Source organism: Hemitrygon akajei, chromosome 32 (assembly GCF_048418815.1).
Source record: "Hemitrygon akajei chromosome 32, sHemAka1.3, whole genome shotgun sequence".
Lineage (NCBI taxonomy): Eukaryota > Metazoa > Chordata > Chondrichthyes > Myliobatiformes > Dasyatidae > Hemitrygon > Hemitrygon akajei.
In genome coordinates this window covers 4,579,197-4,595,293 of record NC_133155.1, presented here as the reverse complement: position 1 = coordinate 4,595,293, position 16,097 = coordinate 4,579,197, and the positions used below count along the sequence as shown (strand labels likewise).

The window sequence follows — 16,097 nt, the reverse complement described above, 5'->3', positions numbered from 1 at the left end:
TGCAAACAATAATGAATCTGTATATAGAGGGAGGAGATGAATCTGTCCACAGTTTCCACAACCTTTCACTCAACATCAAGAAGACAAACGAAATGATAATTGACTTCAGGTAGGCAAGAGGTCCCGAACAAGCCCCACTATTCATGGTGAGGTAGCGGAAAGGGTCTCCGGTTTCAAGTTTTCAGGGAGGAACACCACTGAGGAGCTCTGTTGGTCCGTCAACACAACCTTGATGGTAGAGAAGGCACAACAGTGACTGTACTACCTGAGGTGCATAATCTGCCCCAAAAATTGCTGGCCAACTTTTACTGATGGGCGATAGGGAGCATTCTAACATACAGAACTCTAGCTGCAACAAGACAGATCACAAAGCACTCCAATGGCTGATAGTGACAGCTCGGCACATCACTGGAACTCAACCACCAGTCCTGGAGACAACCTACAACCCTGGGTGCTTACAGCACGTTTGTAACATCATTAAAGGCCCATTCCATCCCAGACATTGTCTGTTCAATCTCCTGCCATCTGGTAGGAGATACAGACCTTAGTCAAGACAGTAAGACTGAAAAGCAGCTTCTTTCTGAGAGCTGTTGTGCAGCTGAATAATGCTACACCCCAGTTTGCCAATGGCCTTTGAGTGCGATGGACTATCAAAATCACTTGCATGTAAATATGGGTATTTAGTTTTTATAAGTTAAGCCGTAATACATGCTTTGTAAAGATCTGTTTTCTCCAGACTGGAGTTGCACCCCAATCTCATTGTCTTGAGCAATGACAATAAACTTCTTTTTTATTCTATTCCATTCTACTTGCGGTAGCATCTAAACCAAACCAAAGCTAAGCTAAACCTGAAAGAGTCAGAAGTGAATGCAACAGGGATTTCAAAAGAAACCTCTTTACTCAGAGCAGCGTGAAATGTGGACCTCGTCATCATGTTGTGTGGCTGAGAAGAGCAGAGATACATTTAAAGAGAATTCAGAAACAACACAACAGCAAAGGGAGGAGGAGGTTAGGATGTTAAGGAGAGATGGAAGATGGAACATATGGTGCTTCTACATCTGTAAGGATCAGTTGAATTCAATATTTTTCCCCCATCGTGGGAGTCCTTCATAATTTTTATAATTTACCAGATGGCCACTAGAATTGAAGCACCAAAGAGAATGAACATAATCTGCCAGAGACTCTGTTTTTCATTTCCCAGCAAGGAATGCAAACAGAGAAAGACATTATTTCTATTTACTTTGTAGAGAAATTGTTCTTCATAATAATGATAGCAGGATCATTCTATTTCTTCAAGTAAACTGTATTCTTTTAGCTCAACAACAACATGATTTGTAAATGCACAGTGGTAAACACAGCATGGTAGTGAGAGCAGCAGATCCAAGGCTCACTGGGCTGTTTTCTTTTGCAGCAAATGAGACGGTTATAACATGGACAAAGTCACGGGAGAGACACTGGATATAGTCACCGGAGAGATAGTGGATATAGAAGTGTTTTACTCAATAAAAACGAGCAGCATGGATCATATTGAGGCACTATTGGAGGAAGAGACCTCTCAACCCAATATTACATATATGCTAAAGATTAAAGGCAGCAGCAGGACGATTCTATCGTTACAATATACCTACAACGCTTCCTTTGAATTATATATAATTTTCACACCTCCTTCTTCACACCCACACTCCAGACACCCAAAATTAATGCTAATCAGCATTGTCTGGTTTGCAGTCAACTCCAGTCCGCAGTTCCAAGAAAACTACTGTTCAGGACTGCATTTTAAACTCAATCCACAATCCATATTCATGTCTGAAGTTTGGCTGCTGGTGAAGTTAATATTTGCTATACACCCTAACAAGACATTGGGTTAGGTAGCAATGGCAAAACAAATTAGGAGCCCATACTGCTCCGGATTTCACTCTCAGAGAGTGGGTGTGTGTACATTTCCGTGCACTTGCATATGCGCATGTGTATTCTGACTTTTATGATCGCATACACTTTGTGTGTGTGTCTGTGCACATGGAGCATTCCTACGTGTCTATACATACAAAAACGTGTTCGAATTTTTACATACATGGTTTTTCTGTGTGCTTGTCACCTGTCAGCACATTAGATTAGATTAAAAATTCTTCTCTTTTTTAGATTAGATCATACCTGTGTGCTTAAGAATGTATAATCAAACATAAGTGTGCTGGCCTGTGCTTTCCAATATACGTACACACAGGATCAATATGATCATGTCATCGTGCAGATAAGATCGAATAAGTGATTCACAACTGAAGGGTTTCTTTAGGGGTTGGAATAAGGATGGATTGCTGTGATAGTTTCCCTTGAAATAGAACTCATCTAGTCTGCCTGTTTAGGTGACCAGCCACATACAAATTACAAATGGAGACATCAATCTGTAAGCAGTTAGCATCTTCATTGTATCCACAGCTAAGGGAAGATCATGGGTTCAAGGTATTTCTACGAACACAGTCCAGGTTGGCACACCCACTGCATTACAGAGGGAGAGCTCCACTGTCAGGGGTGCTGTCCTTTGGGTGGAACAGGAAACCATCTGCTTTCTCAGGTACCCATCGCATAGCTTTTTACTGACAAAGAGCAAGACTGTTCACCCTGGTGCTCTAGCCAATATTATTCCTTCATCAACATTACAGAAACAAATTATATGGATATCTATAAGGCATTTTTTTGGTCTTTTGAGGAAAGGTTGAGCGAGTTAAGGCTTTTCTCTTTGAAGCAAAGGAGGATAAGAGGCAACTTCATAGAGGTGTAAAAGATTATGCGAGGCAGAGACAGAGTGGGCAGCCAGCGTCTTTTTCCCCGGGTGGCAATGACCAATACCAGAGGGCATTGTTTAAGGTGAATGGAGAAAAGTTTGGGAATTCCCAAGCTGGGGTCCTTGCTTAATGGTACTGGTCCATGGCATAAAAAAGGTTGGGAACCATTGTTTCAGGGGACGATTTTTTCTTTATACAAAGAGTGGTAGATGCATGGAACCCACTACCAGGGGTGGAGACAGAGGCAGATACATTAGGAACATTTCAGATAGGCATATAGATAAAGAAAATCGAAGGTTATGGGCTGTGCAGGTGGCATGGGTTAGAATAATCATGGAAGAGGTTAATGTGGGTCAGCACAACATTGTGGGCCAAAGGGCCTGTACTGTGTGGTACTGTTATATGTTCCATGTTTATCACATTGCTGTTTGTGGAAACTTCTCATGTACAGACTGGCTGCCGCTGTTCCTACATTGTCCATTGTTATGATTTTAAAAACACTTGCAAGTTATGGGCTGTAAATGACTCTGGGGTACCTTGAAAAGCAGTACGAGTTTTTTTTTTGTCTTTCTTTGAACCAACTGCTCGGGGATTTGGGAAAGTTGGTCCAACTGCCGCATTTAAGAAAATTATGCAGAATTAAAGAGAGAGAGAAAAAGAATAGAAGTCATGGGAGCAGCTGATTAGAATGGAACAAGAAAGAAAATAGAGAACTCCAACAATTTTTCCCCCCAAAATTAATGACACCCAAACTGGTGGTTGCCTCTTTACAGAAATGAATGTTCTCACTGATCAGAGAGCTGCACTCCTCAGCATTTCGGAGAGGCTGAATAGACAGCTGGCTTTCCTTTGGGCTCAAACAATGGCTTATCAGAGGCAGGAGTTAATTCCCATTCTCTATGTACGGTGTGTGTCGGAGCTGATAAGGTGTCCCAGTTAATTAGCTCCAGCCCAACAAGGGCCTAACAGCAGAGCCAAGGCTAGATTCAGGAGCTGGGACTGATTTCATCATAATGTATTATAGATTAATGTCCCAACGGAACTGTAAATTTCTTCGCATAAATCAAACCTTTTATTCACTATGAAAGCAGGCTCCATGAAACAATGGTTGCATTAACTGTTTCACAGCTAAAGGATTTCTTTGGAGACAGGAAAGAGGAATTAGATGGCAGTTATATAGTCTGTGGTAGCCTTGCCTCTGAGTCCAGAGGCAGGGAGTCAGTTCCGATTCCCAGCACTCGGGCACATAAAGCATTACACACACCCTGCTCTAAAACCGAGAGCTGTGTTTGTTGGCACTGCGATCTTTTGGGCTAGACGTTAAAGCAAGGAAAGCTCTATTTTCCTTCTCAGGTAGTCATAGAAAATCCTACAAAATTATTTGAAACAACAGTAGTATAGCTATCCTTACAGTTCTGGTCACTCACAAATTTCTGTCGATGTACTGTGGAGAACATTCTAACTGGCACCACCACCTTCTGCACAGGATCCAAATAGCTGCAGAGAGTTGTAAACTTAGCCAGCTCCACCATGAGCACTAGCCTCCGTGGTATCCAGGACATCTTCAAAAGGTGATACCTCAAAAAGATCATTATGGACTCCCATCACCCAGGACATGTCCTCGTCTCATTGCTACCATCAGAAAGGAGTAAAGGAGCTTGAAGACACACACTCAGTGATTCAGGAACAGCTTCTTCCCCTCTGCCATCCAATGTCTGAATGGACATTAAATCACTACTTTATTAATTCTATTTTTGCTTAATTGAACGAACACACACACACACACGCACACGCACACGCACACACACACTCTTTTTCCATTATTATGTATTGCATTGTTCTGCTGCTGCAAAGACAACACATTTCACAACATTATTCTGGAGATATTAAACCTGACTCTGAATAACTTCTTCCCCTCTGCCATCTGATTTCCAAACAAATAATGAACCAACACAAGAACACTACCTCATCATTTTGCTCTATTTATTTATTATATATAAATATAGCTACTTATATCATATATAGATGTATATATGCATACATCGTATTGTAAGGTACAGATTTTTATGTGTTGTACTGTACTGCTGCAAAAAAAACAAATCCCACAGCATCTGTCAGTGATAATAAACCTGAATCTGATTCTGATTCCTTCAGTCAACATCATAAAAGCAGATATTTGTTGTGCTGCTTGTGGGAGCTGCCCAGACACAAATTACTTACAGTATTTTCTGTTTTACAGCACTCATTGTATTTCAAGAACACTTTGTTGAGCCCTGGAAAATTGTTATTTAACTACAATTCCTTTGTTTCTTGCAAGACGTTTCACTCTCATTTATTGATAGGCTGAACAGGTTAATGACAGTATCAAATTCTTAATATTGTCATTGCTTTTACTGAGAATGACGGGATCTGATTCAGATCCGGTGGAGTGTTATTGTGGTTGATTACTGATTCGCCAACATACCCATTATACATTTGCACCTACGTAGTGATGGCGTAGGTTATAAAACTCTTTTTGGTGTTTAATGAAAGGTGTCGTACAAATACAAACATTTCTTTCCCTTTGATTAATTTCTTGTATCGCCCAGATCTCTTCAATGAGGAAGGTGGATTAAAGAGAGAACCTGGTTCATCTTCGGTATCTCATAGTCGGATGACACCTACTGCTTTGGTTCAGTGTGAGAAAGACAACATTTCTCTGCTCTCCTCTTCATCGCCCTCCCAGCTGTGGTTTTACAGTGTAGTGAGCTGAAGTGATTTCTGCGAAGCAGAGAGACTGTAGCTGGAGACTTTTAGAAAATAAATCACAAAAGAACTCACAAACACAAACCTGAAACTGACTTAAAATATCCGAGAGTTCAAAACATTTATTGATTCACAGCGCGAAATTGGCCTTTCCAGCCCTTCAAGCTACACCACCCTGCTATAACCCCCCCATTTGATCCTAGCCTAATGATGAGCAATTTACACCAACCAATTAATCTACCAATCAGTTGGCCTTTGGGTTATGGGAGGAAACCAGAGCATCCAGAGGAATCCCACACAGTCACGGGGGGGGAGAATGCACGAACTCCTTACAGGCAGAGGTGGGAATTGAACCTGGGATGCCTGTACTGTAAAGCATTGTGCTAACCACTACACTACTGTGCCACCCATAAGAACATGACTTCCATTACCTCAGGCTGTATTATCTGTAATGCAAAATGAACAGTTACCATTGGACGGGTTGGGGAGGTGATGCACCTTGTTTTGGAAGCATCGAGTTTCAGAGACTTTGAAGCAGGATCCATACCAGCACCCAGGGGAGGTCGCAAAGTATGACAGGAAGGAAATGATCGTAGCAACTTGAAGAGGGGAAATATGCAGAATATTATTAAAGACTACACCCAAAGGAGATATCACCCTTTGTTATTTGGCCTCATCTCATAGAAGCTCCCAAAATCTCTCTCTAGTTCTTTCTCTCTTAAAGACTCAATCTTTTTAACCAAGTCTTAGGTCCTCTCTCCTCCTTCTGCTCAGTGTCCATTTTAAGACAATAAAACTAAGGAGCAGAATTAGGCTATTCAACCCATCAAAACTGCTCCAGCATTCTATCATGGTTTTAATTGACTGTAGACACTTTTGTGAAGGATCCCAGGTGTTTTTCAACGAACATTCTATTTCAAACAATTTCAGCCACAACTTGGAAATTCTTATCCTGATAAAGGATCTCAGCCTGAAACATCAACTATTTATTCTGACCTGCTAAGTTCCACCCGCGTTCTGTGTGCTGGATTTCCAGCATCTGCAGAATCTCAAGTGCTTTTCAAATTCTGCTCATCGCTCTGCAGAGGAGGGAGACTTTGTCTCCACATTCAGCGGTTGAGGCAAAGGTGTTGGCCTCACCAGCTGAAACGAAGTTAGCCTCCTCTCAAACTGTATGGAGAAAGATGAGTCTACATCAGAAGACAGCATTTTGGTTTTAAGAAGTCACACTCAACAGGGATCCTGGACTAGATCTACTCTGTGACAGATGGCAGTCACAAGCAAGCCAAGGCAAGCTGGGTCAGGTATCACTGCAGCCACATCACCTTAACCAGCACTGACAGAGCATCCACACAGTCAGTGCACAGTTCGTTCTGATGCAGAGTGTGAGACAAAGGAAAAGGAAGGCAGCTGGTGACTCAGAGAGTGAGCGACTATTTCCAGAGCTACAAGCAGAAGTACTGAGAGAGAGGGAAGAGACAGACGAGGAGATGGAACATGTGGCGATATGCAGGGAAAGGGACCGGGAAGGGGAGAGGCAAACAAAGAAACAGAGGTAGAAAGAAACTGTGTGTGTGGGCATGCGCATGTGCGTGTGTATACAGAAAGAAAGAGAGAGAGAGAGAGAACAAAAAGGGGGAAAGGGTGAGAAAACAATAGAAAAAAAGAACAAGGGCTGAGCATCTCTAAATGAACTGTCACATTCCTTTTCAAGACATCCGAATCTACATTACAGCTCAGGAGAACGGCAGCCAGTTGCTACAAACAAACTCCCACCATTAGCAATATGATCGTGACCAGAACTAATTTTTGCAACGTCCAGTAAGTGACTAACCGGGCACCACGGCAGTGTAGTGGTTAGTGCGATGCTATTACAGCTTGGGGTGTCAGAGTTCAGAGTTCAATCCCAGCGCTGTGTGCAAGTTTCTCCCCTTCAATTCCCTCACTTCTAGTAAGGAGTTTGCGTTTTTCTCCCTGTGACAACATGGGTTTCTCCGGGTGCTCGGATTTCCTCCCACAGTCAAAGACGTACTGATCAGTAGGTTATAGATCAGTAGGTAAATGGTCCTGTGATTAGGCTACAAATAAATTGAGGGTTGGTGGGAGGCAGGGTTCGTTGGGCTGGAAAGACCTGTTCCATAAATGAATAAATAACACTGTGGAGAAGAATTATGGGGGATATTATCACATTCTTATCAACATGGTACTGGTATCTTTTATGTCCTTCTGAGAAGGCAGCAGGACCTCAGTTTTTACATTTCATTCAAGAGATGCAAGATCAGAACCAGAATCACAATCTGGCTTATTATCGCCAGTATGTGCCGGTGAAATTTGCTAACTTAGCAGCAGCAGTGCAATGCAATACATGATAAATATAGAAAGAAAAAATAAGTAGATCAATTGCATTAAGTATATGTATGTATATTGAATAGAGAGATTAAAAATAATGCAAAACAGAAATAAGATATATCAAGAAAAGTGAGGTGGAGCTCATGGGCTTAGTCCATTTTGGAATCGGATGGCACAGGGAAAGCAGCTGTTCCTGAATCGCTGAGTGTGTGCCTTCAGTCTTCTGTACCTCCTACCTGATGGTAGCAATGAGAAGAGGGCATGTCCTGGGTGATGGGGGTCCTTAATGATGGACGGCCCCTTTCTGAGGAATCGCTCCTTGAAGATGTCATGGAAACTTTGGAGGCTGGAACCCAAGATGGAGCTGACTAATTTTACAACTTTCTGTAGCTTCCTTCAGTCCTGGGCAGAAGCCCCCCCACACCAGACAGTGATGCAGCCTGTCAGAATGCTCTCCACGGTACATCTATAGAAGTTTAAGTGTTTTAGATGAGAAAGCAAATCTCTTCAAACTCCAAATGAAATATGGCTGCTGTGTGAAAATAATAGTGAGATACAAAAGGTGGGAATAGGATAAAGAAAGGAAGATTCTAAAGTAATAAAAAGGTGGAGAGATAAAATGATATATATAGAAAAATAAAAAAGATAAAGATGAGGAAGTGTCTCCTTAATGATCACACTGCTGGCAACATTGTGAGTGCGTAGAGCAGATGTATCCAGGGCTGAGGAGTAAATTACTGCAGTATGAATCCATGTAAGATAACGGTCACTTTCCCAACCAGGACAGAAACAAAAATAGCGGAACGGGATTCTAAAGTTATCCAAAGGCCCAGTCAAGGTTACACGTCTGGGCTAAGAATCATCAGAATCAGAACCACGAGAACATCTGCAGATACTGGAACCACACAGTCAGAATCAGGTTTTTTATTACTGGCATATGTTGTGAAACTTCATGTTTTGCCACATTTCCTCACCTTAAGTTGAAGTCCTTTGATGGTCCCCCTATCACCATAACTGCCTGCAGCAATACAATCCTTTGGAGTCTTCTGTACTCCTCTTACTTGCTTCCAGCAAACCTCAATCGTCTTAACTTTATCATTCATAGCCAGGAGTTCTGCAGCCCGGCCCCAGGCTCTGGTTTTCTCTTCCTTCCTCAGTACTGACCCCCTTCATCACCATTCCCAACTGCTCCTCGTGTTGCTCAATGATAAATTTTGTTTCCTAAGGGACACCATGGTAGCATAGTGGTCTCAGCTCGGGGCAGAGCTCAGAGTTCAATTCCAACATCGTCTGAAAGGAGTCTGTACATCCTCCCTGAGGACTGCAAGGATTTTCTCCAGTATTGTGTATTTAATATCTCTGCAATATTTGAGTAACATTGTAAATGTATTGTTTGATTAAGCATTGTCATTTACATAGAGTATTGCGGGTTATGCGTAAAAGTTATACGTCATTACATCACCATGTCATACTTGCGTTCTTCGCTTAACATAAAAACAAAACTAAGACCCGTTCTCCTGGGCTCCCATCTTCTTCCTTTCAATTAGCTTTCACATTTTAGAATTACAAAGCATAACATCCATGTGTTCCTGGTTCCTCCCACATTCCAAAGATGTAGCGGTTAGTAGATTAATTAGTCATTGTAATTTGTCCCGTGACTAGGCTAGGGTTAAATTGGGGTTACAGGGCGGCACTGTCAAAGGGCTGGAAGAGCCTATTCTGCACTGTATGAAAAAATAAAACTTGTGGAATTCCCCTCTTGGCATCCTTTGATAATTAATTAGCATTTTGATGATTAATTCACTCTTTGGTGTCCTGATGGTAATAACCTCATGGCATTCAGAACAGGGAAATAGGCCATTCCACTTAAATACCTTAGATCAGGATTTATGTTTCACACAAACTTCCTCTGATCAGCTATTACCAAACCACCCAAGCTATTTCATCACACAATATAAATACAAGTTAGTGTCAGTGTTGAGTGGGTGAATGTTTGGTTGCTATCGGATGGGTAACTGGTTGTTGACTTTATTATTCAGCATTTGTATGGATGATCACGTGGGCGCTGAGCTAGAGAATGCATTCGTTACTTGGTAAGCTAGTAACTAGTTCAAAGTACATTTATTATCAAAGTATGTATGCAGTATACAACCCTGAGATTCACCTGCTCCACAGACAAGCATGAAACAAAGAAAACCATGTTCAATGAAAAAACACCAACTCACCCCACGCGCAAACAAACATATCATTGAAATAGCGAAAAACACAGAATATAAAACACAAAATTGAAAGAGTCCAGCCATATCCAGGTAGAAAGCTGAGAAACAGGACCTCCAGAGTAGTAATCTCTGGATTGCTGCCTGTTCCACATGCCAGAGAAGGTAGAGATAGGATGATCTGGCAGGTGAATAAGGAACTTGTGCAGGGGGCAGGGGTTCAGATTTCTGGATCATTGGGATCTCTTCTGGGGAAGGTGTGATCTGTACAAAAGGGACAAGTTACATGTAGGACTCTCTTACATGTGGTGTTAACTGTTCAGGCTAACAAAAAGGCTTCTCTGTATTGTTATAAAGAAATGGCTTTTCTGTAATGCTGTAATGGGTTTCTGTGTCTGGTATGTTTGGGTTATGACTACCGATAAGGGGGAAAATAACCAATGGAGAACTGTTTGCTATCTTGTATGTGTAAGCTGAGTGGGAGTTTGCGGTCTTTTTTGGGAAGAGAGCGAGGAGCGGACAGCAGTTCCAGGGCGGCGGATACTAGATGTCGGCAGGTTGGACGGTAGCCGATGGCTCGGAAGGTCGTTGTGGACGGAACTGGAGGCGTGAGCTCCAACGTATTAAAATATTATGTGCACAAACTGATAAACTTATTTATTTGGCGCCTTTAGATTATCTGTTTCTACTAACCCATCACTAAGAGATAACTATAAAGTTGCAATTATTTACTTGCTTTTGGGTGTATTGTCTGGTATTTGTGTTGCGAGTGTGTACTGGCGGGACATTACTCCGTATTTACACCGAAGTATTGCACTATTGGCAGGGCGACGGCAGTTCACCCCAGGCGAACGGGGGCCAACTGGGGGCACGGAGGCTACATACACTTGAACCAGAGGGTGTCCAATATCCTTGCGGGCACATTGGCTAGATGTGTTCAGGAGGGTTTCAACTAATTTAGCAGGGGGATGGGAACCGGAGTGATAAGGTAGATGAACTTTTGCACAGTTACAGATTGGCACGCACGATGGTGTAGGCATCACTGAATCACGGCTGAAAGAAGATTATAGCTGGGAGCTTGATGTCCAAGGATACACATTGCATCAAACGGACAGGCAGGAAGGCGAAGGAAGCAGGGTTGCTCTTTTGGTAAAAAATGAAATCAAATCATTAGAAAGAGATGACATAAGGTCAGAAAGTATTGAATCATTATGGATAGAGCTAAGGAACCACAAAGCTAAAAAGATCCTGATGGGTGTTGTATACAGATCCCCACACAGTAGTAAGGACGTGGTCTACAAATTAAAACGGGAGATAGACATTGCATGCCAAAAGGGCAATTTTACAATAGTCTTGAGGGATTTCAATATGCAGGTAGATAGGGAAAATTAGGTTGGTGCTGGGTTCCAAGAGGGGGGATTTCCAGAATGTCTACAACATGGCTTTTTAGAGCAGCTTGTGATTGAGCCCACTGGGGGATCAGATGTTCTCGACTGGGTGCTGGAACTGGAATTGATTAGAGAATTTAAGGTAAAAGAAGCCTTTAGGGACAAGTGTTCATAACATGAACAAATTCACCCTGAAATTTGAGTAGGGGAAGCTAAAGTCAGGTGCATCAGTACTACAGTATAGTAAAGGGAATCACAGAGGCATGAGAGAGGAGTTGGCCAGAATTGATCGGAAAAGAACACTGGCAGGGATGATGGCAGAGCAGCAACGGCTGGAGTTTCTGGAAGCAATCTGGAAGGCACAGGATATATTCATCCCAAAGAGGAAGATGTATGCCATAGGCAAAATGTCACAACCGTGGGTAACAAGAGAAGTCAAAGCCAACATAAAAGCCAAAGAGAGGGCATATAATAGAGCAAAAATTAGTGGGAAGTTAAAGGATTGGGAAGCTTTTAAAAACCAACAGAAGGCAACAAAGAAATCGTTAAGAAGAAAAAGTGGGAATGCAAATGTAAGCTAGCCAATAATATTAAAGAAAATATGATCAGCTTGTTCAGATACATAAGATGTAAAAGAGAAGTGAGAGTGGATATCAGACCACTGGAAATCTATGCTGGAGAGGTAGTAATAGGGGACAAGGAAATGGTGAACAAAGTGAGTAAGTATTTTGCATCAGTCTGCACTGTGAAAGACACTAGCAGAATGGTGGAAGATCCAATGTGTCAGGGGTCATGAAGTGTGTGAAGTTTCCATTACTACAGAGAAGGGTCTTGGGAAACTGAAAGGTCTGAAGGTAGGTAAGTCTCCTGGACCAGATGGTCTACACCCCAGGGCTCTGAAAGAGGTGGCTGGAGAGATTGTGGAGACATTAGTAATGATCTTTCAAGGATCACTAGATTCTGGAATGGTTCCTGAAGTCTGGAAACTGCAAATATCACTCCACTCTTCAAGAAGGGAGAGAGGCAGAAGAAAGGAAATAATAGACCAATTAGTCTGACCTCAGTAGTTGGGAAGATGTTGGAGTTAATTATTAAGGATGAGGCCTCAGGGTACTTGGAGACAGGTGATAAAATAGATTGTAGTCAGCATGGTTTCCTCAAGGGAAACCTGCTTGAGAAATCTGATAGAACTCTTTGAGGAAGTAACAAGCAGTACAAACAAAGGAAAATTGGTTAATGTTGCATACTTGGATTTTCAGAAGGCCTTGACATGGTTTGACAAGGTACCACACATGAGGCTGCTTAACGAGCTACGAGGCCATGGTATTACAGGAAAAGTTCTAGTATGGACAAAGCAGTGGCTGATTGGCAGGAGGCAGAGTGGGAATAAAGGGAGCCTTTTCTAGAAGGCTACTGCTGATTAGTGGTATTCCACAAGGGTCAGGGGCAGGACCGATTCTTTTTACGTTATATATCAATGATCTGGATGATGGAATTGATGGCTTTGTTCTAAAGTTTGCAGACAATATGAAAATAGGTGGAGGGGCAGGTGGTTTTCAGGAAATAAGGAGGCTACAGAAGGACTTAAAGAGATTAGGAGAATGGGCAAAGAAGTGACAGGTGGAATATAGAGTCAGGAAGTGCATGACCATGCACTTAGATAGAAGAAATGAAAGGGTTGACTATTTTATAAATGGAGAGAAAATGCTAAAACTGAGATGCAAAGGGACTTGGAAGTCCTTGTGCAGGATTCCCGAAAGATTAATTTGCAGGTTGATCCTGTGGTGAGGACGACAAATGTGATGTCAGAAACATAGAAAAATAGAAAACAGGTGCAGGATTAGGCCATTCAGCCCTTCGAGCCTGCACCGCCATTCAGTATGATCATGGCTGATCATCCAACTCAGAACCCTGTACCTGCTTTCTCTCCATACCCACTGATCCCTTTAGCCACAAGGGCCATATCTAACTCCCTCTTAAATATAGCCAATGAACTGGCCTCAACTGTTCCCTGTGGCAGAGAATTCCACAGATTCACCACTCTCTGTGTGAAGAAGTTTCTCCTCATCTCGGTCCTAAAAGCCTTTATCCTTAAACTGTGACCCCTTGTTCTGGACTCCCCCAACATTGGGAACAATCTTCCTGCACCTAGCCTGTCCAATCCCTTTAGAATTTTATACGTTTCAATAAGATCCCCCCTCAATCTTCTAAATTCTAGTGAGTATAAGCCCAGTCCATCCAGTCTTTCTTCATATGAAAGTCCTGCCATCCCAGGAATCAATCTGGTGAACCTTCTTTGTACTCCCTCTACGGCAAGAATGTCTTTCCTCAGATTAGGGGACCAAAACTGCACACAATACGCCATTTTTAAAAATTCTTTTATCTATCATTCAGCATTCATTTCTAGAGGATTGGAATATAAAAGCAAGGATGTAATGTTGAGACTTTATAAAACCATGATGATGCCTCATTTAGAGTATTGTGAGCAGTTTTAGGCCACTTAGAAAGGATGTGCTGAAACTGTAGGGGGTTCAAAGGAGGTTCACGAAAATGATTCCAGGGTTGAATAGCTTGTCATATGAAGAGCATATGATGTCTCTGAGCCTGTATTCACTGAAATTCAGAAGAATGAGGTGTGACCTCATTGCAACCTATAGAATGGTGAAAGGCCTTGATAGAGTGGATGTGAAGAGAATGTTTCCTATGGTTGGAGAGTCTAAGACCAGAGGACACAGTCTCAGAATAGAAGCTGTCCTTTTAGAAGGGCTTTGAGGAGGGGTTTCTTTAGCCAGAGAGAGGTGAATCTGTGGAATTCTTTGCCACAAGCAGCTGCGGAGGCCAAGTCTTTATATATATTTAAGGCAGAGGTTGATAGATTCTTGATTGCTCCGGGCATGAAGGAATGTGGGGAGAAGGCAGGAGATTGGGACTGAGAAGAAAGTTGGATCAGACATGATGAAATGGCAGAGCAGACTCAATTGGCCAGATGGCCCGATTCTTCTCCTATATTTTATGGTCTTATGGTCTTATATTCAGTTCAGCTCAATTAATTTCAATCTATTGTTGTGTCATTCATTACTTGCAGGCTGCCCACTAAATAGGAGAGCAGAACGTTTTATAGTACCAGCGACCCAAGCCGCTGCCTATATGGAGTTTGTACATTCTGCCCATGACTGTATGGGCTTCCTCTGGGTGCTCCAGTCCCCCCCCACAAACCGAAGACGTACCAGATGATAGGTTAATTGGTCATTGTAAATTGTCCCATGATTAGGCTACAATTAAATTTGGGGATTACTGGGCAGTGTGGCTCGAAGGACTGAAAGGGCCAATTTCATACTCTTTTTAATCCCTTATGGCCACTATCAATACAACTTCACAGTGACCTAAAGCAGCTGAGCTAAAAGTTTTACCCAACTTTTAACAAGTGATATGTTCAACCTTCAGATAAACTTAAAGCTTATTTTATATTTGATATCATCAATCCTCATTTCTTCAATCTAATGCCTCAAGATTGAAAGTAAATGGCAAAGCCTCTCACCATCGCAAAAGAGTACACATCCCTCCGCCTGCCACAGAAATCTTTTGATTGCAGTGCTCACCATATCCATAAATTACCAGTTAGTCCAGAGTCGATACTCATTGTCTGATCCAGTCCTGTGTAAAAAGAGCAACAAACCTCAGTTACAACACAACCAAGGCCATCAGCATTGTCAAGGACCACCTCCTTCCCCTAATCTGTCCCACAATCTCTTTGACTTCCTTCCATCAGGTAGAAGGTTTCACATATAAGAACAGGGATTGTTAGACTGGGGATCAGCTTCTTCCCCCAGGCTGTGAGCTGTCTGAACACTCTGCTACCAACCAGTACAAATGATTTATGACAGTGCCAATAGCATCAATATATTTAACTACTGGATATATCATATATGCACTTCATGTCCGCTTGTGCATTTACAGAATACTTCTTCTAACTGTAAATATCATTGCGTTAATATCATTTGCTGTGCTGTATGTGACATACAGTATGTACTGTGTTTTGCATCTTGGTCCCTGAAGAAGGTTGTTTCATTTAGCTGTATACATATGTATAGATGAATGAATAAATTTCAACTTGGACATGACCAAGGGCTGTGCTTATGACCAGCAAAATCTTACCCCCTACAAAAAAACCACAAAGACGTATCAGCACAAGTTAAAGTTTCTCACTCTAATTACTCATATCTACCAAAATTTGTTTGCAGTCTAGTTTATTCTTCCCAAGGAGCCCAAAGTTTAAGAATGCTTCAAACCAGTCTCTGCTACCAGCCACAGTTACACAAATTCAATAACTAATACTTTTGTCAAATGTGATTTCCTTTTCATATTCACAACGTGAACACTACCTCACTATTTTTTCCACTTGTTTTGCACTACTGGCTGCATCACGGCCTGGTATGGGAACACCAATGCCTTTGAGTGGAAAGTCCTACAAAAGGTAGTGGATTTGGCCCAGTACTTCATGGGTAAAAACTTCCCAACCATTGAGCACATCTACATGAAACGTTGCCGTAGAAAAGCAGCATCCATCATCAAAGATCCTCACCACCCAAGACATGCTCTTTTCTCAGGTAGAAGGTACA

At 42.1% G+C, this 16,097-nt stretch overlaps 1 long non-coding RNA gene across 4 annotated transcripts in view; it reads right to left on the bottom strand.

Moving 5' to 3' along the window:
• LOC140719743 (uncharacterized) overlaps nucleotides 1–16,097 on the bottom strand; it is a 157,355-nt gene that overhangs the window by 80,301 nt on the left and 60,957 nt on the right. For 3 of the 4 annotated variants that reach the window (XR_012096993.1, XR_012096991.1, XR_012096992.1), the window contains exon 2: nucleotides 15,017–15,132. This is a non-coding gene — a long non-coding RNA (uncharacterized lncRNA). Of the gene's footprint in view, nucleotides 1–4,805; nucleotides 5,541–15,016; nucleotides 15,133–16,097 lie in introns of those variants that run through there. The other variant, XR_012096994.1, reaches the window with a different exon arrangement.